Source organism: Xenopus laevis, chromosome 1S, assembly GCF_017654675.1.
Source record: "Xenopus laevis strain J_2021 chromosome 1S, Xenopus_laevis_v10.1, whole genome shotgun sequence".
In the NCBI taxonomy this organism is placed as follows: Eukaryota; Metazoa; Chordata; class Amphibia; order Anura; family Pipidae; genus Xenopus; species Xenopus laevis.
The window spans coordinates 142,004,832-142,029,124 of record NC_054372.1 but is presented as its reverse complement, the minus strand read 5'-3'; the positions used below and the strand labels follow the sequence as shown (position 1 = coordinate 142,029,124).

At 39.4% G+C, this 24,293-nt stretch overlaps 1 pseudogene; it reads left to right on the top strand.

The window, feature by feature from the left end:
- LOC108705126 overlaps window positions 1–17,570 on the top strand; it is a 60,608-nt pseudogene extending 43,038 nt beyond the window's left edge.
- The last annotated feature ends 6,723 nt before the right edge of the window (window positions 17,571–24,293 follow it).

The window sequence follows — 24,293 nt, the reverse complement described above, 5'->3', positions numbered from 1 at the left end:
TTGGGATTCATCTGAAGACCTGGAATCGCTCAAAGCCTTACAAATCAGAAAAGTAGCAACAGGGACCTTGAAACAACAGTGAGTGGATTTCCAAAAGCAGTGCAACTGAGAAATAGTAGGTTCAGTTTCACCAAGCAGGTGACCTTTAGAATATAGCCTTCATATTAAGACTCTCCCTGAATTGACATATTGTAGGTTCCCATCCTGGAGGCATTGTCAAGTCAGGCCAGTACAAAAAGAATGCGCTCTTTCCTATTCTGTGATATACTTTACATGACTTGATTGGAATAACATTACTCCCCAATATATAATACATCGTTTTTATAACTGCTTCTTTGCAGGTAACACAAAAAATGCAATACTGTCCTGCTATAGGCCTATGGTCTGGGTGCCTCCCTCCGAAATACAAGGGCTCTCTGTACAATATCATTCATTTTTTGTTTAATAGTTACTTGTTTTATTTGTAGTTATTTTATTTGTAGTTTATGTTGGGTACCATTATGTAAACTAAAGTACAAAAATAATTGCTTTACATTTTCTCATAAAGTTATATACTATTTTAGCATTCAGTTAAATGGTTTTTCATGACTTGGTGACTATCATAGACCGGCTATCATGTACTTCTCTTTTAATGGTAGCTTCTTTTTTAAATAAACCATGAACCCGCATATACCAGGGAATGAGGCTGTTTGAGACTTCTGTTTGGTGTTGTCAGCTCAGTGGACTCATTTGCTAGTAAAATAGCATTTTGCAAGTTCTTTAAAATGTATTCACACAGGGGAAGGCCACACAGTTTGACGGCTGTATTTTAAGAAAATATGTATAATTATTTTCATGTCTTGCTGTCGGGCATGGAAGGACCTGTCTCATGGTAGAGCAGGAAAAAGAAAACATTAGTATCTTGAAAATTGCCCTAAATATATGGAAACGCTACAACATGCTTGTTTATTTGAACTGGGTGATGATCATCAGGAACATGGCAGCATGTTTGTATCCGTGTAAAGCTGGGCTAAGTTTATACTTCAGTATCCATCTAAAGGCAAGGCAGGACTGGGGAGAAAAATGTGTGAGGTACCAGGGGCAGGGCTCTATACACACACAGAAACCTCTTAGGATTCTGCTGTTTAGGAAGGGCACCCTTACATTTGGTACTGTATAAATATAGTGTCAGAATGAGGAGTGCCAGTCTCTTTCCCCCCATGTCTCCCCCCCCCCTCCTTCCTCCCACGCCCCTTCCTCCTACGCTTACTCCATCAAGATGTTTGGGTGGCTTACTAATTAAGCACAATCAAGCTAACCCAAAAATAAGCAGTGGAGGCAGCCAGATTATGTGTTATACTTTGGGGGATCAGTGGGAAGTGGAAGAGGGGGGCAGGTTATAAGGGCTGACTAGGTCAGCTGGTGCTTTTCCATTTCAAATATAAATTTATAAATATTAATTTGCTTTCTTTTTAGTTTTGTTGAATTCCCTGCATAAAGATGTCGCCCTGTTTGCCAGTGTGCTGTGTGTGTGTATTGAAGACATGCTGGATTGTTTATTGTGATCCCTGAGACTGAAATAATCCAAGCATTAATTAAGGTTTCATTGTCAGTGAAAGGATTCATTCAGTGATTAGAGAGCAAGACAGTTTTCCGTTCTGAAACGCAGCACTGTATTAAACAAATTAAAAACAGAGTAAACAGTCACGGCTTTATTACGTATTTCCTCGTGGGATTTACCCTGCTCATCTTATACAGATGCGCTATTTCCCACCAGACTTGGGATCCCATGTCTCTGACTTTGTAGCTAGGGCTTTGTTTTCACCTGGGCACTTGCAACCTTTGGCAAAGTCTTGCACTACTCAGAGTTTTACGCTTTGTACTAAGGGCATGTTTCTGATCTGTAGCCAGGGTGCACCTTATATCACAACAATTGGTATGTATATTTAATTTTTGCATGATTTTTCAACTTTCCAGCTTTCAAATTAGGGTCTCTGACTCCAGCAGCCATCAATAAATATAGGCTACATTTTTAATATTGTTACTTTTTATTACTGTCCTTTCCATTCAGGCCATCTTCAGACAAAGGAACAGTAGCACCAAAAAATTAAAGCATTTAAAGTAATGAAAAAATAAAGTACTGTAGCCATGCACTGGTACAACTGGTGGGGTTGCTTCAGAAACACTACTATAGTTCATATAAACAAGCTGCTGTGTAGCCATCGGGGGAGCCATTCTAAGATGAAAAAGGAGAAAAGGCACAGGATACCCAGCAGATAACAGATAAGCTCTGTAATATACAATGGGATTCTTCAGAATGTATCTGTTATACGCTGTGTGTCCTGCACTAGAATGGCTGCCCCCATGGCTACACAGCAGCTTGTTTATATAAACTATAGTGGTGTTTCTGAAGCAAACACACCATTTTTACCAGTGCAGGGCAACATTACATTTTTATTCCTTTAAAACACTTTAATTTTTTGGTGTTACTGTTCCTTTAACGCTCTTGCTTAAACCTCTTTGTTGTTGCTAGGGTGATCTGGACGCTAGCAACCAGAGAGCTGCTGAAATTTCAAACTGAAAATTATTTAAAAACCCATAAGAATTTAAAACCTATCAAAAATTGTCTCAGAATATTGCTCCATGTCATAGTAAACCTTAATTTAAAGGTGAACTCCCCCTTTAATATAAGTTGGGCAACTTTGCCACAACATAAAGTAACAAGTGATTGCCAGATCAGAACAAATGTCATCAATACTGAGCAAAAATGTTCAGAGCTTTAATGTCACCTGATTTTAAGGATCCAAATTTAGCCAAATTCTAAACATGTTACAGCAAATAAAGACCCATTTTTTAATATAATTTACACTTTAATTCTTTCTTATATAAATAGCTACTGTAGCCTGAAGCAACATCCCCCTTACTAACCCATTCTGCACCTGCTATATCTTTTTCCCAGAATGCCCTCTTTCATAGCTCCATTCTGCCATTTCCCATGATAGAACCTTTTACCATTGTAGTTAAGTTCTGAATTCTTACTTTTTTTTTTACACCCATTTGTTGTTGTATAGCAATCCCTTTATTTTTCACCCAGCCAAAGAAGCAGTTTGAAAAACGATGGAATCAGATTTAGAACAGCAGCGCATACCACCATAATATATTATATAAATGATAGTTTGTAATACTTGGAAGCAATATGTGTGCCTGCAGGCAACTTGTATTAAAAAGGGTAGGAAAATTCTCTCTTGCCTATATATGGTATCAGTTTGTTCTTTGCAATCATTTTTTTTGACAGTGGTGTGTTCTAGTTGTTTGTTATAATACCATGTTATGTTAAGTCAGTTGCTCAAGAGCAGATCTGTCCAGCTGTAGACCTGTGTGCTGGACGTGGCCCTCCAATTTTTTCTTTCTCCCAGACTGCTTGACTGGCACTTTCATTTTATCAGCAGTGCTCCTGTAAATGTGGAATAGTGGATATCTTTCTAACAACTTGGTTAGAGTTACACTTTCTAGACTCATTGCTCTGGGCTGAATTCTCCACAAATGCTAATAAACAAAATTATCCAGGAAACGCATATTATAGCTAGTGGGCATTAAATAAAGAAAACCCTTAGAGGGCTGGATCCTAAGCATTTAGTTAGGTAGACCTATAATATGCTTGTTGCCATTGTTATTTATATACCCATATGTGTTACAGGAACACTAGAATCTACCTGAAAAATATTAATAGAATTTGAAAGAATGATACTTTTTTTTCATGTGTTTTTTGACCTCCTCATTGTTTTCCATCTAGGGAATCTGGCGAATCCCTGTGGATGAAATAGATCGTCCTGGCACTCTTGCTTCCCATATGAACTGCTCTATTGTGTTGCTTCTGGACATTCTGGCTCAACTGAAAGACTCCAATACACTGTTCAAACTCTTGTGCATGCTTGAAAGGACCCCCGACCAGGGGAAGTAAGTGTCCCCCTTCATTCAATTTGTCTGTTAGTCTGTAAGTCATAAGTGAAAATGTCTACACCTTTGTGGAAGTGAAAGAAAGTGGTTTTATTGCCCCTGAAAACAGATTTGGCTTAGTTTAAAGGGGGTCTTTCTTAGCTTCTGTGAAGCTTGACCAAATGATCGACCTCCAATGTAGCCTATAACTCTATATAAAATCTATTGTTTTGTGTCATATAGAATGAATAGGATAAAGTGTGTTAATTAGATAAGTAAGCTAAAGGAAGACAGAAAAAATCAATGGTATTTTAAAAATGTTTTTAAGAGTAATGCTAAGTGGCATTTTTATTAGGAAGAGAACATTCCAAAACCACTAGGAATTTTCTCACACCGCTTTCCTGCATGAATTATGAAGATTGCTAGGCTTATAGTCAAAGTGAACAACTATCAAAGGAATACGTGTAGATCCACATTTTGAGTCAGGCCTGGTGTTCACAAACAAAATTGAATGGGAATGGTCATGGGGCCAGGGACGCAATAATGGAGGTATATCCTGAGCCTGGTCAATTTATGACTGGAGGAAGCACAAACTCACGTAATCTGCACAATGTACATATAGTATACACTTAGGGAATTCACATAAAATCTTTCATAACTTCTGTAGAAACATTAGTAAAAACGTCTGCATCAAGTAGCTCAGAGAAGCATGACAGACAGGAATATGCGTACGTTTTAAACTGTTTTAATTAATTGTTGCAGTGTAGCTGGCCCTATATATATATATATATATATATATATATATATATATATATATATATATATATATATATATATATATATAGATATAGATATAGATATATATAGATATATATATATGTCCTCACTCAAACCGGTCTTTCTTTTTTCATGGGAGCAGGGTCAGATTTGGCACCATTGCTGATCGGGCTAAGGTATTTCAATGAGCACAGATTCACTTGCAAACTGTCATTGATAAAGGCCCTTACAGTCTGAATTTCAGGTTTAAACAATGCAGGGGCCAGTTTATATCTGTACTGATACCTTTTAAAGCTTACATATCATAAGCAGACACATCAGGCAGACGTTCATATGGGGGGGGGCACACAAGGGAGACCAGTTGGACAGCCCTGATCTAGAGGAAGGCAGAAAAACCCATTTGAAGCCTCTCCAATTTGCCTCAGAGGGGGAAAAAAAATCCTTCCTGACTCCAAATTCGGACGAGTCCCTGGATCAACTTGTACTATGAGTTATCTTCCATAACCCTGTATGTATCTAATGTATCAGCCTGTACGACTAATTCAGGGAGAGAATTTCACATCTTCACAGCTCTCACTGTAAAAAAAAACCCTTCTGAATATTTAGGTGGAACCTCCTTCTTCTAATCGGAATGGGTGTCCTTAAATAAAGCATTAGAGAGATTATTATATGCTCCCCTTATATATATGTATCCATAGTGTGTGTGTTACTACTGTACCCGAGAAATATTACTTGTACAGGGCCCCAAGTAGTGGTGCCATCAAGGCCAGGTCCTATATTACAAATTTACTGTCAATGTATTGCCTATTCCACCCTCTCGTGATCCCAGCCCCATCCTGCTCACCTTGGCCTGGAATATTTTAAAAGTAAGGCCACCCTAGCCCCAAGACTTCTGATGGCTGCCATGATAGGGGGCATAGAGCACTTGCATTCCTAGACTTGCATATTGATTTGTAAAATGGATTATGTAATAAAGTTTAAAAGAAAATTGTTTAAAAATTGTTTGTGTGCCATGGCCTTCAACTGCTCTATAGTTTCATCGAGTACCTAGCAGCATATGATAAGATTGTGGAAGGGGCTGGTTTTAATGATTTGTGGAGCACTTGTCACAATACCATGAAATGGGGTTATTAGGAGAGTTTCACTACTTTTAGCTTTTAGTGTATGTCATAACGGCTGACATAATTCAGAATCCATATATAAATGTTAAGTTATGGGTGAATTTAAGAAATATATTCTGGAATAAACTAAATCAAGAAAAATAGGGAAAGAAATATGCATCCTAACCACAGAAAAAAATACATATATTTATGCAAAATATTCTTGTATCTTGCTTCCTAAATAAATAAATGTATTTTTCCTCAATGTATTCGCAGGAAATATTTGCGGGATGTGGATCGCCAGGTCTTGGCGCAAAAAGCTTCCATACTTAACGTGAAAGTGTTAGAGGACACTCTGAGTGAACTAACTGGGGTAAGAGCATCTGTGAGGTTTTGTCTGTTACACTTCATGTTATAAAAGATCAGTCGTGCGCAGCAATTATGACTCATCACTCACAACATAATATAGAAAAAAATAAAGTATTTGCTTTATTAGAAAGTCCTAATATAGCTATGTGTGTTTAGCTGTACATTTCTGTCCTTCCAGAGACACCTATATGCTTGTATTACGCTATTTAATAGCACCAAATTATCAGCTTTTATTCTAAGCTATCTGAAAAATCTATATGTAAATCTGTTATAGTTTTGGTGATGATGTGTTCTGTCTATGACTTTGCCTGGATCCAGCAACAAAGTCCTGAATGAATACAATCCATTAGTTTACAAGTTGGTTCAGATGATTAACCCTTTTTGTGCTGAACATTTTCATATATTTGTCCTCTCCACTTTCCAATATGAATTCAATGAAAGGGTTCAAATTATTTGCATGGGATCATATCCAAGAGGCAATATGAATTGAGAATCAGAACCAATTCCTACATTTATTTATGGTATTAGTACCACTAATACAAGACGGAAAGTATTGCCATTTTTCATAATTAACTTTTTTTAGTAAATAACAGATTAAACTGCTTGTTGCAGGTGTTCAGCTCAGTAATTCTCTTTTGAAGGCCTAGAACAGTGATCCCCAACCAGGGGCTCATGAGCAACATGTTGCTCACCAACCCCTTGGCTGTTGCCCCAGTGGCCTCAAAACAGGTGCTTATTTTTCAATTCCTGGCTTGGAGGCATGTTTTATTTGCATAAAACGAAATGCACTGCTAAACAAGGCCTCCTTTAGACTGCCTGTCAACATAGGGGCTACCAAATAGCCAACCAGAGCCCTTATTTGGCATCCCCAGGAACTTTTTCCATGCTGGCATTGCTCCCGAACTTTTACTACAATTGAATGTGGCTCACTGGTAAAAAATAAAAAAAAAAAAGTTGGGGACCCCTGCCCTAGAGTGTCAATCCTATCTATCTATGCATTTCCTGTATTTAGCTTACACTCAGCTTGCTGACTCTAAGTTGAGCAAAAGCCTGGTATTTGCTGTCTAATGCTGCTTATATCTTTAAAACCACTAAAAACAGAAAATGAATGTAAGAGCACACTTTTTCACTCATGTAATATAGGATTAACCGGTTTGAGGTATATTACTAATTTTTACTTGCCTCGCACTAGGATCTGCACACTTCAGACCCCAGCTTGTTTCCATGACAACAGACGTGTCAGGCCGGCCTGCATCGGAGGACCGGAAAGATGTGCCACCAAGGAAGAGCTCAATGTTGTGTGAAGGTGTCGCCTCAGGACCAGAGACTGGAGGCAAAGAGAAAATACAGGACTCTGCTCTTCACACCATGGTGACAGGGGGATCCAGGAGTTTTAAGGAGTCAGTTAATTCTCAGACTACTGAGCCTATGGACCAAGATTTGCATTTTAGTGATCCTGAGAGACGAGGAGAGAATCAACAAAAAGAATTGCCCAGATCCCTTAAAGACAAGGGCCCTGAGGGCACAGAATTGTCATTAGAAGAATTGAGCATTAGTTCTAAACAGCAGCAGCCTGCTGGGAGCTGGGTCTCCATGCCTCCTCACAGTAAGGATCATCCACCAAGAGCTAGCCGCAAACGTAAGCTCCTGGACGATACTGAGAGTAGCAAAAATCTGTTGTTGGAGGCCTACCGTGTGTGGCAACAGGGTCAAAAACTCACAAAATATGATATGGGAAAGATTGAAAAAATCATGTGTAAAACCTACATGTTGATCAAACAGGTAAGCAGTGTGAAATTTTTTTCCTGAAAGTAGTTAGCAGCCCCATGAACCATTTGAAAACAGCAGCGATTACCTCTCCAGCTCTGTGCAAAATGAGCAACTTTAGTTTCACGTTGTGCTGGGTTTAGTGTACTTATTTCATAGGTTGTGTACACATGTAAGCCATAATCCTACTCATGGAAACATTGTACAGCCCCACCCCAGCAAGAATGAAAAGGGAAGTTTCATCTGGTCATAGTGTTTTTAGGGATAATTAGTTCTGAGCTGAGGGCTGTTTATAGGCATTAAATATCCCAATTTTTTTTTATAATTATTTTCTATTTCGCTGTAATAATAAAAACAGTAGCCTGTACTTGATCCCAACTAAGATATAACTAATCCTTATTGGAAGCAAAGCCAGCCTATTAGGTTTATTTAATGTATTTATGATTTTCTGGAACACTTATGGTATGAATATCCAAATTACGGAAAGATCCATTATCCAGAATACCCTAGGTCCCAAACATTCTGGACAACAGGTACCATACCTGTAATACTGAAGCATCCCTCTTTATTATAGGAACATGTCAGTATGACGTTTCTTTTAAGGGCTGCCTTGAGTCCAGCGGTGCTGAACTCTGCATCTTCCAACAGACCTTTTATCCAGAGCACAGAGTGCATGATACATTGCCCCATCAGCAACCACTGGCAAATGCTGTGATTTTGTGAGAGTGATACTTGTCAGCTAATATGCCTTGCGTATCTTTACGTGTTGCCTGTGTATTTCAATTGCTTCTCGTATCATACTAAGTTGCCATTTTTCTCTAAACCAAAGTTAGGTAAATGGCCATGTTTGTCACATAGGGGTTCTCTAAGGTCATTCTATTACCTCTACTACAGGACATTACAAGTTATCTGTATGTGCTATGTGCTTAGTAATGTTGCTACCTATCTCCAATTTCTTATTTCCCAGGTGGATGAAGGAGCTGCGCTAGAGCAAGCTGTCAAATTTTGCCAATTACAAATGGGGGCTGCAGCCCAGAAACAGGTGAGTATCAGAATGCATTAAGGAAAGTAAATTTTGAGACAATTGATTTGCTATGTATTTAGAAATGTTTTTATATATTTTGTTTAAAATATAACAAACATATTTCATGTATGATTGCTTCCTTTAGTACAGTGATCCCCAACCACTTGCTCATGAGCAACATGCTTAATTATAGTGACTAACAATGACACTGCACCGCCCCCATGTGTTCCAATCTGTAATTGTAGCTGTTTAACTTTTGCCAGTTCTTAATTTTTTTGGTGTAACTGGGGCCCACCAAAGAACCTAGGGGGTGGGCCATATTCCAGAAGTGCTTGCTATCTTTCTGCAGTGTATGATTTATATCCTTCTTCTAAATGGTGCTGAACTCTGATTTGAGAGTAGAGCTAGGATGTCCAACTTGCCAATTAGAGTGGCGTACTATGAATAGAAGGAGATTATGCACTAATATGAATCTTAAATAGATACTGACATCGAAAAATAATATTTTCATATCTATCATAACATTGTATTTGAATGTTATTTATAATTTTGCTATAAAAGTGTTTACCTGATGCTTTAACATTTTTACTTTTCTTACCCACATGTTCCTCTATGAGGAGGCTGCCATATTTGTGCAGCCGGAGTCCGTTAGCATTAGAAACCGGGACAGTCAGGTTGGCAAAACAGTCAGGTTTAGGAACTTCAAGTAACAATTACTTAACTATCATTGAAAACTATTAAAATGACTTTTAGGTAACTTTTAATGCAGATTAATATTTTCATAAGATAATTCAAAAGTATCACTTTAAATTATGCGTGGGAGCTCTGGCTTTTAAAGTATAGTGAAAAGAGGGGTGTGATTTTGCTGAAAGGAAATCCTAAGGCTATAGTATACAAAGGCATTCTTGACAATTCTGTTCTTTCTACTTTGTGGCAATGGGTTGGGGATATAGCACAATTATGCCCCATGCATAAAGCAAGGTCTATCAAAAACCAGGTTTCCTAGAAGAACCTGGCTGACCGTATACCTGCAGAACAGCCCTGATCCTTAACCAGACTGATGCTCTTGTGCCTGAATGGAAGCAAATTTCATCAACATTAAACATGAACAGTTCCAGTAACTCTACAGACAAAAAGAAAACTGTTGTGATGTTACTGTGCTCAGGAAGGAGATGGAGAAGGGGCATCGGAGATGGAGAAGGTGCATCTAAAGACTTCTTATCTCTTTTCTGAGCAAAGCAACATCAGAACACTTCTCTGTTTTCCTTCTGAAGGTGTATCTTTTTCCATGTACAGTTATGACAACCGACCAGCAGGTGCTGCTGTTGATACAGAATACAGTGTATTAGCCGTTATTAAAACGTAAATAGCTCTGAACCTGAAAACGATTATTTGCCAGGCGACTAATCTCCCCGAATATGAGCATGTGTCCTGACCCTTAACTGTTCTAAATTGATACATTTAGTTGATAGATTTCTTATCTTTGTCCCTGAGTTTCATTAAAGGAGAAATCAACCTGTGGGGAAAAAAACCCTACCCCCACCCCAGGTAGACCTCCCTCCTCCCCCCAGGCTAACTACCTCCCCCCCCGGGGAGATGCCCCATGCTCCATACTTACCCCCTTAATATGAATGAATTTTGTTACAACAGTGCCAGCTGCTGGTCAGTTTCTGACCATCAAGTAGAGTCCTGCAACGGGTCAGCTACCCACGGATTACCCGCAAAAAAAGCGGGCACCCTGCGGAATGAGGGGAGGATTTTCAGGTGCCGGTATACCTGCGAATCGGGTTGCGGATCTAAATTTCTTATGTTATGTAATATTGTCTATATTTTACTCCTTCTAAAGTTTTACAAAACTTGTTTCTGTCCTCGCCCACTTTTGAAGACGTCACTTCCAGTTTGCAGCACCTTCTGGCTGGTTGCGGGTTGAGTTGCGGATAAGGCAGTTGCGGGGTGGGTAGCGGATCAAAGTGGGCAAATATGCGGGTTGCGGTTCAGGTTGCGGGGTCGGAGCCAGGTCTTAGAAATTGTTTCCACGCAGGACTCTACCATCAAGTAGTCAAGGAAGGTGTCAAGAGAAAGAAAGAGGCTGATCTGATGTTCTGCTTGGGAAACAAAATTAGAAACCTTTCTCAAATCTTTCCTAAGCAGAAGAACATTAGAGTAGCCTCTTTCTTTCTCCTGACTACTTGATGGTCAGACTGGTCAGAAACTGACCAGCAGGTGGCGCTGTGGTAACAAAATTCATTCATACAGTACATGTATCCCTTAATATCTTCGAGAAAAGAAAAAATGAATGTAAACTACAAAAGTGCTTAGAATAGCACTCTCATCTATTTTATATTCGCTTATTTTAAAGGTTTACTAATCCTTTAACAACTTATGAGACAGTGAGTACACCAGTTCCAGGGATAAGTGAAAATGTTGTGCGTCTGTCTGATACAGTTCAGTCCAATTGCATCCATGCTACAGTGTTGTTAGTATGAGGGAGGCCTTGATCACTAGTCACACTCTATGTTTCACATTTCCTGGCTGTACCTATTTTAGGAAACCTGCTGTTTCCTCCAGAACTGCCCTGTGTTACACTTCCGTGCTTGTCAGGCTTCTAGCTACAGTATCACACATGGCAGGTCTGACTTTTGTCCTCTCTTCTAAGTCGCTTCTGCAGGCAAATATGATTAAATAACTCAAGGCTATTTAGTTGTACAGGGTGGAACTTTTTATGAAATCATTGCTTGCTAATGAGCCCACACATTCTTTTTTAAAGCTTATGGCCTCTCAAAGCTCACATTATAATGGTAGTAACTTATTCATTATATGACACACGTCACAGGCTTTCTTATATTTGCTGCAGAGAGAAAGGCCCTTAAAGGAAAACTATACCCCCAAAATTAATACTAAAGCAACAGATTATATCATATTAAGTGGCATATTATACAAACTGGTATATATATTTAAGTAAATATTGTCCTTTTACATCTCTTGCCTTGAACCACCATTTCCTGATGGTCTGTGTGCTGCCTCAGAGATCACCTGACCAGAAATACTACAACTCTAACTGTAACAGGAAGAAGTGTTGAAGCAAAAGACAGAACTCTGTCTGTTAATTGGCTCATGCGACCTAACAAGTATAGTTTGTTTGGTTTGTTTGTGTGCACCGTGAATCATAGGATCCTAAGGGGTGGCCCTTATTTTTTAAAATGGCAATTTTCTATTTATGATTACCCTATGGCACATGCTACTAAAAAGTATATTATTATGAAAATGGGTTATTTACATGAAGCAGAGTTTTACCGTGAGCTGTTTTATGCAATATATTTTTATAGAGACCTACATTGTTTGGGGGGTATAGTTTTCCTTTAACTGATATGACAAACAGAATTTTTAAAGACAACAGGCAATAAAAAAGCTAATTGAATTTGTAAGAGATGTGAGATTGTTCTTTTTAGGCTAGGGTCAGGCATATCATATCTCGGCCTGTGGAGAAATGCAGGCAGAGAATATGCTCCTCTGCTGTTTCATGTGCCTGCACCCAGATACATTGCCTCGGCTCAGGTACAGACAAAAGCGGCAGATTTCGACGCCAAAACAGTTTGCATTGAAATCCTCTGCATCTGCCTGCACCCAAGCAGAGGCAGTGTATCTGGGTGCAGGTACATGGAACAGTGGAGGAGCAACAAAGGAGCCAATCCACAGACCTAGCCTGATAGTTTGGGCTGTGTGGGCAGCTTAGTCACCCAGTATGGCTGGTTCACACTCTTCCTCGTACAAAGAAAATAAATATTGCCATTTATCACCTGAATTGCTAAGATCATTGAGATACTATTACAATGCTGACATGCTCAAAAGAGCCAGTTTTGGGAGCTCTGTTTCATCCACTCACATGCAGGAAAAATAACCCTCTCCAACAGCTTAATTCACACAAACTTAACTCACTACCCACATTTATGACGTGTGCTTTAAAATTATTTGCAAATAACTACAGAGAAATAAACTGTATCTCATTAAATATTGAGTGTCTATGGCATCTAACATCAGTCCTTCTGGCATTTGCCAGAACCCACATGTTTTACTGCCTTGTCTACTTTTAATGCGTACTCTGGAGCAAAAAAATCTCTCCTAAATTTCATGAGTTTCAGTGCAATTAAGTATTCATATAATATGTGAAGAATTAATTAAAGGATATCAGACTGTATCACAAAGAAACTGTATGTGGAAATGAAATGTATGTAGGGTTTTTCCCAAACATAGCACTGCAGGAGAGAATGCTACAACCCTCTAAGCTGGCTCGTGTGAACTGTCCTATAGCATTCAATGTGTTGCAGCTGTATGAACAATGACAGTATGTGTGTTTGGATTGATGTGAGTCTGTGTGTTTGGGTTTTTCACAGTCACATTTTCCTGGTTGTGTGTGTGAGTTTGGGTTAGTGTACAGATTAAGCTGGCCATACACAATAATGATCTGGCCATCTACATTCTGGACCAAATCAGGCTGATCTTATCTTTTAGCCCTTGGGCCAACAGTTGCATATAATAGGTCCCTGTGCAAGCCCCTCTGGAGAGGACCGCATCACTATACCAGCATGGTCCAGCTTCGATTAAAGGGCCAGAGGCACCATCTTAAATCTGGTGTACTTGTGTTATAGATCATATATATGCAGTTGGCTCACCATCTCTCTAGCCATGCAGCGATCTGATGTTGCAAATAAACTGTGATGTGTGCTGGACCATTTTCTATATATGTATATAACTGGATAAATATTTTATATACATATATCTGACTAATAAATTTCATGAAAATGTTGCTGGAATTGTCCCATAAGAGTTAAATGTTGCTGGAATCAACCAATAAGAGCTAAATGTTTCAGTAGAAATCAGCCCTCCATAGCTAGAAACAGCGAATGTAGCTGAGAAGATGCAGGAGGCATTCTGTGTTTCTCCTCTGCATGGAGACCGTATCCCTGGTTGCCATGGTGCTCTCCCTGGCATTCGCATGCTTTTCTCCTGCACAGGCTGAAAAATATCTTTCTCACTATAAGCCACAAATGAATTGTAGTGAGAAGAGACAACACCCCCCACCCCTGTATGGAATCCAAACAGCTGATACTGGGCCAGTAGAAAAGGGCTGCTCCTTGGGACACAAAGGTGGAACTAGGAACCACAAGTTCTGTGCCAAGGTGACTGGGTATATTCAGGAATCTATGGATTTGCACTGTGTATGTAAATATTTGGTGTGGGAATCCAGCTGAGAAGTATACGATATTAGAATTCATGAGGAGTTTTCCAATGAAAGCTGTGTGCAGTTATACAGGTCAGGATAACTTCCAATATTTCAGTCAGGGGTATATTATGTTTAATAAACATCAGTGACATCAGTAATGGATGAATATATATTTATTACAAGTTATTTATGACTCCTATATTTCACTGTATGTGTACAGTATGATTTCATTCACAGATGTATCCCAGACATCCTCTACATCTCCTCTGATATACTCTGTGCAATGTTCCCACAAAGTCATAGGTGAGCGAACAAATTTTGAGGCCAGCGCACATAACAAATTGTGGTGCGCACAAATAAATTATTGTGAAAACTCTAAATGTTGCATTTATTCTGACCACAGTTTTTAAAATGTGCACACAAGTTTTAATTGTGCACACTAAAGGGTTTTTTTTTTGGCACACATAACTGAGAAGGAATTAGAGGGAACATTGACTTTGTTTGTTTAATAGCATGTGTTTTTGGCCTTTCCCTGCTGCTGTTAAGTGAGGAATAGTGCTCAGATACTGTCCATCTGCTGTGGTCCAGCCAAAAACCTGCACTAACTACAACTACACCCCACGGATTGACTAGTAGGTATGGTCAGATCCATAGCTCCTCATACTTATTTTCCTTTGTGAGATAGATGCAGGAGATATTTATCTGTTTAAAGTGATACTGACACTAAAAAAAAAAAAAATTTCAAAATATTTATCTTCATTAAAAGTTGCCTATAGGTTATGTTGATCAGTTTTCTCTGATACTTCTGCTTTTGTAAGTAATTGTTACTTGAAGTTCCTAAATCTGACTGTTTTGCCGACCTGACTGTCCCTTCTCAGACTGTCAGTTACAGTTTCTAATGCAAACAGACTCCTGCTGAACTAACATGGCAGCCCCCTCTTAGAGGAACCCGGGGTAAGAAAAGTATCAGGCAAATACTTTTATGGCTAAATTATAAATAGCATTCAAATACAATGTTATGATAGATATAAAAAAAGGTTATCTTCTGGTGTATGTATCTCTTTAATATCCCTACTTAATCCAGTGGTTGCCCCTGCTGCTAGTCTGTCCATGACATGACTGTCAGCTATACCTCTATATTATAACATGGCAGTACAATAAGGAACATTTTTATTGTTTATTTATAAAGATAGAAGAGATGCAGAAACCATGATGCTCTTGTGAACTAATACTTTCATAACTGCTTTCTCTCCAAACAGCCGCTTTGTGATACTCCCAGCACTCCAAAGAGCACCAAGGACACATGGGACATCTCCTTTCCTCTTCCGGCTGTGTCCGTACAGCTTACTCCCCTCAACCTGTCCTCTGTCTGTCCCGAGACCCTCCTGCGTCTGACTGAACACCAAGCAAAAATAAAGATATCACCAGCCGCTACCTCTTCCCAGCCTGACTCTGCACGTGGGCAAAGCTCAAAAATCGGCATTGCCATGGCTCAAGCAACCAGAGGTAAGCATAAAGTCTGAGGAAGGAACTCACTTTTCTACCTCTCTGGAACATTATTTCACTCATTATATGATTTAGAACCATTATCTTGAATTAAGTTTGAGTTTAAAATCCTTGCTTTTCATTTTCCCACCAAGAAGGTGAACATTCGGAAGATACATCAGGATTTCCACTTCAGTATTCCCAAATCTGCCAACCAGTGAAAACTACAACTGTTAGCCCTACAGCAGACCCTTTTCCGTGGCACTCAGAACTTGTAACAAGCACAGCAGCCTTTGCAAGCTCCAGTCGCACAGACTCAGGTATCATAAACCTTACAATACAAACGTTTCTACTTGGTTTATTATGTTATACATTTTGCAAAGCTCCCTGATCTGTTCACCAGGCATTGACTGATTTTCTAATACTTACTGCAGCCTGGGATTCCCCTTATCACAAACACAATGTTTTTAACTACTTATGGGATTGCAAATTGATCTACAGTAAACTGTATTTCTTTGAATGAAAAGCTGTATATTTATGAATTGATCTTTTAATTTTATTTTTTTAATTCATGTAAAAACAATATACCCTTTGGCTACTGTTATCTTAAAAGAGATAAATTCAGGGGGATATTCTAGCTTTAATAGGAAAAAAACAAAGCACACTGTGCGTTATTGCCGTAAAAGTTTGTAAATCAGGATGTGCCGTCTTAGCTGGGATTTTAGATGAGCTGAGAACTACAATGTTCATATCACAACTAGTTTTCTCAAATGGATAACTTTTGAGGAAACTTTGGCATCTCTGCTTGCAAATCCTTGTATAATAAGAATATTATTTGTTGATTTTGTTAGTCACACTGATAGCATGGAAATTACATTTTCTATATGTTTGCCTTTGCCATCAGCATGCAACTCCAAGTCTACAACAGATGCAGGTGTCCAGTCCAGTAAAGGGGACAGTGTTCGTAATAAAGCCCGGTTTCCACCCCATGTGCCAAAGCTCTTCATTCCTTCCTGCAGTGTTACCAAATTCCCTCCAGAGATCACAGTGACTCCCCCAACGCCAACCCTTCTGTCACCGAAAGGGAGTGTTTCTGAGGAGACCAAACAGAAGCTCAAGGTGAGATGAATGAATGATAGAAGAATACGTGGATAGGGAGTGGGATTTCTAGTAAATGAATGGGAGGATCAATGAAGCCAGTTGTGCTGAGCTGCTTTTTTACCAGTTCCCCTTTCTGTTCTTCTAGTCAGTCATCCTGTCTTCTCAATCTGCTGCCAATGTGAAGAAAGAGACTCTGTGCCAGCCTGCCCTCGAAATCCTGGACACTTCGAGCCAGGAGTCATCAATTGAGAGTGACACAGATGAGGATGATGATTACATGGACATTTAAAGACTGCACTGTGCTTGCAATTTAACATCTTGCAACAGAAAAGGCTGCACTCTGTGCTTGCATGTTACAGCTCCCGGCATGTGGATTGCTTTGCAGCTCCCCCAGTACAGCCACTGTGTCTTATGTGGGGTTTCTCTTATGTCTGTGGCCGTTAAACAATATAAGGTCAGAAGCCCTCAGAATATCTTCTGTCTCATTTCATCCAGGGTGTTTCACCTTTATTAGTCACAAAAATTGTGACACGCAGAGACCCCTGAGACATAGAAGAAGGAAACTGACATAAAAGTATGTTTTGATTCTACTGGAATCCTGTTTTTAACATCACATAATGAGATCATTCCTGAATGACCAGACTTTAGCTGTGATGTGCCTAGGATATACCTGGCTCACTTGAGTTTCACGTGAAGCACAGCAGACATTTAACTTGTGCAGATCCCAAAAGGCTTTATAGACTTCGTTAAAGCTATGGTTTTTTTTACAGAATGTGAAGTTTATAAAATAAAATAAAAAAATTTAAATTGGGGGGAAAGTGAAAAAACAATATCACAAGAGATTCTACACCAGTTTTCTAATAAAATGGTCATAAAATTTCCTTGTATTTTTCTGAAAGAAGCACAGGATTTTTGCCTGTCTCTCTGAGAACTACTAATCTGTTACTGGTATTAGTGGCTTGTGTCAGAAGGCTCTTTATGGCCATACAAGTACAAGGTTTGTATTATTCAGAATACTGACTGACCAAATCATGTAGTTGCTCTTCGTTTTAAAGGACCCTATACACCACTTTTCAAAATAAGTTTAGTGAACAAGGCTGGTGCTGAACATTGTTTTAATTAAGAAATATCTACAATATATTTATTTATTTTTTATTCCTGGCACAAAACAAGATAATGAAACCATACAAGTATTGAAGGCAATGCTCAGCTGTACCAATCGCTTGTTGTAGCATCAGGTTCAGGCTGCTGGCCCCACTGCGCAGGGAGCTACGTATAATTTGACAAGATTCGGAGTGCTGCAGCCTGTTCATCTTCAAGATAATGAAACCACTTCCTGGTTCTGCTGAGCATTGAAGAACTGATAAAAACAAATTACCTCTCCACTGAGAAACCATCTGATAATGATATATTTAGCTTAGGGAAGAGAGGCGTTGTTTGTTTAATGGTAGATCAAGAACTCTGGACAAAATAATGTGTTTATAATGAAGGGGGACCACAAAAATATGGATATTAATTAAGCAAATAAGCTGAATGAATTTTCAACACAAGTCCAATTTACTGTGCTCATCTTTAGCAAAGGCTATTCCTTTAAGGCTGCATGTATAGTCCAGTAGAGTACCATGAGAAATACTAATCGGATGCAAAAGCTCTCCTGGATGGCAGGAGCAATTTAGGAAAAGTTAGCCACACCCACTAAACAGTTGTCTGTCTCTAATGGTCATTTCCTTAGCTTTATAGAAGGAGTCCTGGGAGCCTACCAAATCAGCATAATGAGCAGTGTTGGTTGTAGTGCAAATGGCTGGAGTTTGGCATTAACATACCCTTATTTACCTTGCAGTCTGAACTTCTCGGGGTTAGTTCTTTGTAGACAGCATGTGAGTCTGTTCTCTGTGTATAACACAATGTGGGGCAGATTTAAAGGTCGAATTGAAAATTAGAATTTTTAACATTTTTTATGGTCAAAACTATCAAATTTGACTAGGGAATTATCCAAACTTGATTTGAGTTTTTAGAAGAAAAAAAAATATGAATTCGATTTTCGTGATTTGTCATACTGTGGCCCTTAAAGAATTCGAATTCTACTATTCGCCACCTAAAACCTGCTGAATTGCTGTATAAGTCAATGGGAGAGGTCCAGTGAGCAATTTGGAGATGGTTGTAGCCTTCCTGACCTTCGAGTTTTGTTTTGGAGAAAAAACTTGAATGGAGTTTGATCGAATTCGATTTCGATTCCAGTTTTTGACTCGATAAAATTCGTCCAAGTTTAAGATATTGAATTTTTATAATACATAATCGAATTCATGTGAGTTAAAAAAAAAACTCACATTAATTAAAAATCGAGTATTGATAATTGTGCCTCTGTTTGTACGCAATACGTTATTGGGCATCCCAGCGTTTTACAAGTCAGGAATCCAATTATGTTGAAGTTAGTTTTGAAGTGTTTGTTTCCCTTTAATTCTAAGCTATCCATTATGCTATGGAAATCCATGCAGGACTTAATGATACATACAGCCTCCAGCTGTTATTCAACTACAGCTGTCAGTCAGGGGATACTAGAAGTTGTAGTTTGGCAACATTTTGTAGGCCACGTACTGGTCAGCCCTAACATTCTTGTTTATATATGGTTTCATTCTGGCTAGCAATGTGTGTGTATTGTACCCTCCACATGTCCTATATTGTCATTCCATTTAATCATTTAATCCCATTTAATAATTACATCTACTATATGTGCATTTGACCCAGGGGCAATTATACAGAAAATAGTACACAATGCAATATGGTGCCAAGAACTTGACCTTTTTGTCCTATACTCTAAAATTGACAAGGTCATGGCAAGCTCTGTGGGCAGGCTCCATGGAAATGAGGCACACAGTGTTAATAATCACATGAATTGAAAGTTTTCTAAAGGTGCTCTGCACCAATGAAGCCAGGTGAGTTTACAGTGCCCTGCAGGTTTCCAGGGGAGACAAAAAGCCCCTCTTGATAAGTTTCAGCTTTTTCAAACCATAGAACAGTCTGCAGTCAGCCTTGCATTTGTAAGTGATTGTGCAGGATTACTTCTAGGTGTAGCATTACATTCTTACATTGCTTTTCAGCTCTGCCTTTTGCCCCAGGGGTACAGTATATGTGCTGTTTTGGTGAATGTCCTGTTATATCAAAATCCACACTTTCCAACATCCCCCGGAGGCCAATAATATTTCAAAATCAGCCGAACTGTTCAGGCAGAAGTTCAGTGGCTGTACTGGCTTTTATAATTACATTTCCGACAATATTATACTGTGATCAGTGAAATGATCCCATTCGGCATCACATGGATACAGTGTGTTTGTGCAGTGACGCTAGTCAGACACCACTCTCATTCCATGTAAGGGCAGCAATGCAGGCAGAAGGAATGGCTCCGTGGTTAAGTCACTGGACTCTTACTTTTTCATTCCTGCTTGTTACTCCTGTACCAGCTCCTTGTGGTTAGCCACTTAAATTGGATATACCATTAAAACTAGTATGCTGTAGCAATGTTTTATATGCAGTGGGACAATAATTTGTCATTATACATAGTAACATAGTAAGTTAAAAAGACACACATCCATCAAGTTCAACCTTTTAACTCTATTTTAACCTGCCTAACTGCCAGTTGATCCAGAGGAAGGCGAAAAAAACACCTCTACCCCTTCTGAAAATTCTCCAATTTGCCTCGGAGGAGGAAAAATTCCGGACTAGTCCCTGGATCAACTTGTACTATGATCTATCTCCCATAACCCTGTATTCCCTCACTTGCTAAAAAGCCATCCAACCCCTTCTTAAAGCTATTTTATGTATCAGCCTGTACAACTGATTCAGGGAGAGCATTCCACATCTTCACAGCTCTCACTGTAAAAAACCCCTTCCGAATATTTAGGTGGAATCTCTTTTCTTCTAATCGGAATGGGTGACCTCGTGTCAGCTGGAAGGACCTACTGGTAAATAAAGCATTAGAGAGATTATTATACGATCCCCTTATATATTTATACATAGTCATCATATCACCCCTTAAGCTCCTCTTCTCCAGTGTGAACATCCCCAATTTTTATTAATAATAATAATCCATAACATTTATCTGCATCGTTGCCCTTCCTTCTCTGTACCCTCTCTAATTCAATAATGTCTTGTTTGAGCACTGGAGACCAAAACTGTTCGGCATATTCTAGATGGGGCCTTACAAGTGCTCTATATAGTGGAAGAATGACCCCCTCCTCCCGTGAATCAATGGCACTTTTAATACAGCCCAAGATCTTATTTGCCCTTATAGATGTCTGAGTGCCAGATACAAATGCTGACTTTTGAGCTTTTAGCAGATGGGCATATCATACACATCTAGACCTGGCATGCCATCAATGTTTGCTATGGTCCCACAGTTCCTAGCAACCAGGTTGTTTGAATTGCAGATACTGTCCAATCTGTAGTAACAATATAAATCTATCCTTAGAAGGCAGGGGAAGCAAGCCTGGTAAGCAGAGAGCACAATACAGGGCTGATCACAGAGAAGTAGAATAGAAAGGCAATTTATGCAAAAGAAAATAGAAATGAAAGACCAGTTAGAAATTATTTCAGAATATCAATGTGTGCATCATAAATAATAAAAATCTAATATCTATATGCCTCAGGCAACAATGTCTTATATTGCAAATGCTGTACCTGAATAACTGATTATAATTTGTAGCAATCATCAGTAGCAGCAACAACAAGGGGAAAAATATTTCTAGTACTTCCTTTTATGGGTAAAATTTATCAAAGAGTGAAGTTCCGCCACTAGAGTGAAATTCCGCAGCTCTCAATTCATTTCTATGGGATTTCTATAGGCGTATTTATCAATGGGTGAAGTGAAAATTCACCCTTTGATAAATACACCTATAAAAATCCCATAGAAATGAATGGAGAGTGGCGGAATTTCACTCTAGTGGCAGAACTTCACTATTAACTTCACTCTTTGATAAATTTACCCATAGTCTGAACTCTTTTCACTGACATTTTAGTATGTTATAGAATGGCCAGTTCTAAGCAACTTTTCAATTGGCCTTCTATTTATTTTTGATAGATTTTTTTAAATTATTTACCTTTTTCTTTTGACTCTTTCCAACATTCAAACAGGAGGGTTCACTGACCCCATCTAAAGAAATCAAAGTCTCTGTAAGACTACACAAATGTATTATTACTGCTACTCTTCTTTCTTTTTAGGCCTCCCCTATTTATATCCAAGTCTTTTATTCAGATCAATGCATGGTTGCTAGGGTAATTTGAACCTTAGCAACCAGATTGCTGAAATTGCAAACAGGAAAGCTGCTGAATAAAAAGCTAAATAACTCAAAATCCACTGCTGTCCCAGGGCCCCCCTCCGGCTTCTCTTGCTGAGCCAGCGCACCGACATGCTGCGCCGTATGTGTTTGCTTGCGTGCTGCCCCACGTGTGTGTGCATGCGCGCAATGTTTCTGCCGCGTCCGCCCGACAAAGGGAGGTCGTTGCACGAAGAAGTTTCTGAATTTCAGACCTGGGTGTGCCGCCGGACCACCGGGTTTTTTCCCCAGTCTGACCCTGATAATAATAGTTAACTCAAAGGTGAACAACCGCTTTAACTGAGCACTAAAGGAACTAAAGGTCCTTAAAGTAGACTTAAAGGAGAAAGAAAGCCGTTTTATACTTGGGGGTTTCAAAATTTAGGCACCCCCAAGTGCCCTGGCCCGGGTTCTTCCCGCAAGCACCACGGAGCGATTCTCTTCCTGCTTCTTCACTCTTCAAATTTTCTGGGGCAAACACCTGCAGTAGAAGGTAATAGTCAGCTTTTCGCTCTATTGCGCATGCTCCGCCACGAGAAGAAAGAAGAAGCAGGAAGAGGATCGATCCATGGTACTCGCTGGAAGAACCCAGGCCGGTGCAGTTTTCTGCCGATAGGAGCACAGACCAAAGCGTCAGGTTATTAAATACAATCACTTGGGAGTGCCTAACTTTTGACACCCCCAAGTATAAAATTACTTTTCTTCTTTAATATGTTTGGGTTCTTAATGGTGAGGGAAGAGTAGGGTCCCTAGCACCACCATTCCACATAGATTGATGAAAGTTGTAGGGCAGCAGGTTGGAAATCTGTGATGATTTTACTAAGGGCTGTTATATATTGTTATAATAAGAAGCTTGTGATTTCTAGTATGACACTTACTGACTAAGGAGGGCAGGCCTTGACTGGCAATTTGTGGATTCTGGCAAATATCAGAGGAACTGGCAGGGAGCAGCCATAGACAGTCACTGTTTATTGGACTAGTGGGGAGCTGTTTGGCCCTCTGTCTTATTGAAATGTCGAGGCCTATTTTGACTGCCAGTTAGGGCCTGAAGGGGGGCGGATATCAATTCAGAGAGCCTGAGCAGATAATGTATATCCAGTGGCCCTAACAGCATTGAATGTGTGTATGTATTTATGTTACTTTCAAATGGCAATTCACAAGGCCACACAACTAGAAACGAGCACTCACCCCCTTTGGCGCCAAGGGCCTAACCAGCTCCCTGTGCTGACTCGTAGTAACACCCCCGGATCTGGACGGACTTTATACGGAGCACCAGAAGCTTGATTCAAAAAAATCTTTGTTTATTTCAGTCTGATTTCAGTTTTTTAATCAGACTGAAATAAACGAAGATTTTATGAATCAAACTTCTGGTGCTCTGTACAATTTGCAGTGTTGTCAATTCACAAGGCCACAATCATAATGAAAGGGATATAAAAACATGCTGGAATGAAATAAAAGAGATTAAAAAAAACAAAAAAACATTCTGGAGTGGATGTAGATCCTGGTGAATTGTTCAAACATATCCGCTAGCAGCGCAGGAAGACGTATCCACGGGATAGAAGAAGTGCCCAGTGTGTGGGGCACGAAACGCGTTAGTTTTTGGCACTCCCACTACTATTATACCACAATGTATGTTTAAATAAAGCCAGATATTGATATTAATCCTACCGTCTCCCGTGGATACGTCTTCCTGCGCTGCTAGCGGATATGTTTGGATGTATAGGAGTGCTCGGTTGAGTGTTGCCGGGATCCTGCGATAGCTGCGGAGGACGTGGGAGAGAGGAAGGAGTGGGGAGAGCTCCGCCATCGACTCCTCTTTTTGTTATCGGTGCCTGGTGAATTGTTCTTTACAGATGATGCCATTGGGCAAATCGTGCTTTTTGGCCATATAGAAACCAAATAGAAGTCAAACTTCACAATATTACACAATATTTATGCAATGAAAAGGAGCAGATTATATTTCATAAATGGATATAGCATGTTTAATTGTTCATGTTTGTACAATCAGATTTATGTAGGGGAATATTTATGTTAAAACCAGAAATGATTGAAACGAATATTTGGCTAAAAAAACAGGGAGGTGTTTATAGTGACTACTGTATCAATGACTGTACTTTTCCCACTGTGCAGAGAAATCTGCACAGACCAGTGTTTTATATAGAGGCTGTGGGGGCTGTTTGGACCCTTGTGTACTTGAAATGCACCAATCACATAGTCAATGTGCT